This window comes from Sinocyclocheilus rhinocerous, unplaced genomic scaffold, assembly GCF_001515625.1.
Source record: "Sinocyclocheilus rhinocerous isolate Xijiao unplaced genomic scaffold, SAMN03320098_v1.1 scaffold189, whole genome shotgun sequence".
NCBI classification, from domain to species: Eukaryota; Metazoa; Chordata; class Actinopteri; order Cypriniformes; family Cyprinidae; genus Sinocyclocheilus; species Sinocyclocheilus rhinocerous.
Genome location: NW_015667354.1, coordinates 1,173,448 through 1,176,990, shown reverse-complemented (window position 1 = coordinate 1,176,990; position 3,543 = coordinate 1,173,448). Strand labels below are relative to the sequence as shown.

The 3,543-nt window shown below is 30.5% G+C and overlaps 1 long non-coding RNA gene across 1 annotated transcript in view; it reads right to left on the bottom strand.

Annotated features, from left to right (window-relative positions):
- Positions 1-713: 713 nt before the first annotated feature.
- The window catches only part of LOC107733850 (uncharacterized), a 20,566-nt gene continuing 17,736 nt past the window's right edge, over positions 714-3,543 (bottom strand). The window contains exon 3 of the long non-coding RNA XR_001639029.1: positions 714-822. This is a non-coding gene — a long non-coding RNA (uncharacterized LOC107733850). The remainder of the gene's footprint in view (positions 823-3,543) is intronic.

Genomic DNA, 3,543 nt, shown 5'->3' with positions numbered 1-3,543 from the left:
TATTGTTATTTTTTAACATTTCACTGAACTTTACAGGAGCTGTGTGTGTATGCACAATACTATAGATAGATAGATAGATAGAACTAAACATTTTCTGAATTAATGAGCAATGTATTATATGTGTATTAGGGATGCACGATATTGGATTTTTGCCGATATGCCGCTATTTTTCAACTAATTTGAGCCGATAGCTGATGCCGATACCGATATATTTCCTTTTGTTTGGAAACAGCACCAAGTCTATCCTGTGTGGAAATTATAAGCAAATTATTTTTAATTTTGGTTAGTTTTTAACAAGACCTTATTTGTTAGAATTAAATAAACAATAATGAAGTTCTTTTATAATGACAGTACATTGAAGCTTTGAAAATAACTATAAATAAACTATATATACATTTTTTTCAGAAAGATGCAGTAGTAACCTTAACATTTTATTTTAAGATTTAACATTTGTAGATGGAAAGCAAAAGAGTTGTAAAAATTCTGAAAATCTTTTAGAGCTCATAATTTGTTTAAAAAATACAACATATTACACATTAATGAATAAATCTGTATATATAAAATTATTTAATTTACAAGTGGCATGTTTGTGATTTTTTTTTATTCATGTAAGCTATAGCTTCTGACCTTTAAATCAAAACATACTCATGATTTTATGACATCAATTACTGCTTTATTTAATCAGAAACACAGTCTAAATGTTATTTGTGTATTTTACTTTCATTTTATTAGAAGTAGGCCAACAGCGCCCCCTACGGAATTAAAACTTCTTACAGAACGGGCATTAGTACCCGGGGGAGGCTGCCGCTGCACGTGCTATTACTATCATACACCAAACGCCTCATTCTGTACCTGCTCATCAGCGAGTGTGATCTCTTTTGAGGCGGTGTCAGGAAAGGCTATGTGAACCTGCAGTCTGGGTTGATGAAGGTTTATAGATTAATGAGCGCTGAATGCAGCTTTTTTTTTTTTTTTACCCTGCCTGTTGTATCGACAACATCATTTTGCTTTTAAGCCCCAAACTCAATATTGCAAGAGAGAATTCTTGCTTCTCTGAAAGTTTGGATTGACAATGAAGACGCACTATTTGTATCTTAGTGTTTGATGTTACTTTATTAATCACCTCTGTGTGGTAATTGTTTTTATGATTCATCATTTAATCTGTAATCTTCTAATGAAGTTTTATCTCAATTTCTACATTCTGTTCCCTTTAATGATCCAGAATAATGGAATATACATAGTAGGAGGGTGGATTAATTTGGTCATGTTGGTTTTGTAGTGTTTTCCCTTCTTTTTCCTCCATCATTATTTGGAATAAATTACAACAGAAAATATCTATATATTTAATATAACAATGTGGATTTCTATTTATTTTCTATTATATATATATGTATATATATATATATATATATATATATATATTCATTTTAGATGTATGAAATTCCATGTAATTCATATAGCAGTGTTATTTTAGTAAAGTGCGACACTACTATTTTGAATCAGTTTTAATTCAGATTTAATTCTTTTTTTTTTTTAAATCCATGTCTATATAGTTTTTTCATTTATGTTTTATTTCAGGCTTAGTTTAGTTATTTTAGTGCATCAAGTTTTTTTTGATATTTTATTTTATTGATATATAGCAGGTTAATGTGTTAAAGTTTTCAGCATATTTGTTATATCAAAGTTAAAATATCTCAAATATATGATGTATTTATTTATTTAATCAGTTTCTACTCAATCATATATTCATATACTGTATATGGGAGTGTAGGAACAATTTTAAATATGTTGTAAAGGGTTATCTCACAAAATGTATTTTGATGCATATCTTCATGTATACCTTTGTTTTTCACTTAAAAACAATTATGTAGGCAAAAACTGGTCACTGAAAAACCTATATTGTTACCCACTAATCCCTTGAATGACCGTGGAGGTTACGGCCTTGTATTAGGCTACTTTAGTCGCATTCCTCCAGCGCAGAGGAACTGCAGGCACCTATAGGTGTGTTTTCTCTCAACAGCTTTGGCCACATCAGCTGCAGACCCTAGACTTCTCTCTGATGTCCTCAAAAGTGCAGTCTGTACCGTGCACCTAGTGGTGTAAAGGTCCTGCCAGTCCAGATATTCTAATATTGATGAAGAGTCTTAAAAGGCTTAGATCTGGCTGCCTCTTCCCCTCCACTCTCTCTGATAAGCTTAGTGTTGTGAAAGTGCAGGATTCAGTAGAGCTACTGCAGCATTGGGAATTTCTGCTGGCTCAGCTCTCACTTCCTTCACCCACCCTCCTTTCTCATTATTCCTCAGAGCAGCGCATAAATTAGCAGTACCTATAGCTCTCTCTCAGCCAAACATTTTAGAAATGTATTCATCGATGCTTAGAGGGACTGAGATGGCTTTTCTAATACAGATGCCGTTAGCATTTTATTAGCATTACCTTTGATCTAACATCAGTAGCTTTAATTGAAATAAAGTGCTGCATTTTAACTGTGTAGAGAACTGCAGGCATCAATTTTGGACTTGTCTTTATTCTAACATCAGTGGATCACTATATGTTATTATGGACGTTTTATCCCCTGGAGGATGTCATGATTCCATGACTCAAGTGTTTCCTGCCAAGTCTTAAATGATACTGCAAGTGCATCAGCTGTCGCTTTATACGGTAACACTTTCAATGAAGCCTATATGTGTAATGCAGGGTTATTACCATACTATTTAAAAAATATATCATTGTTTGAAATAAAATAAACACTGGATGAATTAAAATAAAATAAAATATAACTTTTTACTTTATATTACTTTAACTTAATATTCACTAATATAAACTGAAATAATTTATAAAAAAAAACATATATAGACATATAATAAAAAACAAAAACTACTAAAAATGACAAAAACACACACAACAAAATTAATAAAACTAAAATTAAAAATATAAATATAAATTGAAAATATAAAAATAACTACTGATTTAAAATACTAATAAAAGCTATAATAGTATCTCAATGAGAGTAAAGTAACACTGGTGTAATGCTTTATACAATTATTTTTAATGCCTTATAGTAAATCTGATAATGAATTTATGGAATTTAATGTATCATAAATAATGTTAACCACAGTACAAACATATATACAGTGGTGGCCAAAATGATTAGAACACTAGTATTTTCTCCAGCTAAAAAATGGTTTTAAGTAGGGCTGGTAAGCGATTAAAATTTTGTAATCTAATTAATCGCAAATTAATCGCACATCAAATTTGACTTGCGAAATTACTCCCAAAAGATCATTTAAAGTCATTGTTGTGTAAAGCATCAAACAGACATTACAGAAAGTAGCTTCAGCAAGAAATACTTTGTTTGATAAAATTTATTACATATACTCTTTCGGACCATGAGGGTGAGTAAATGATGACACAATTGTCATTTATGGGTGGGTGAACTATACCTTTAATAATTTATTTTATTCATTTTATTATTATTGCTATGGAAATATGAAATTATTTCTTTAATGAAATGATACTCTAAATAATAAACTAAAACTGCCAGTA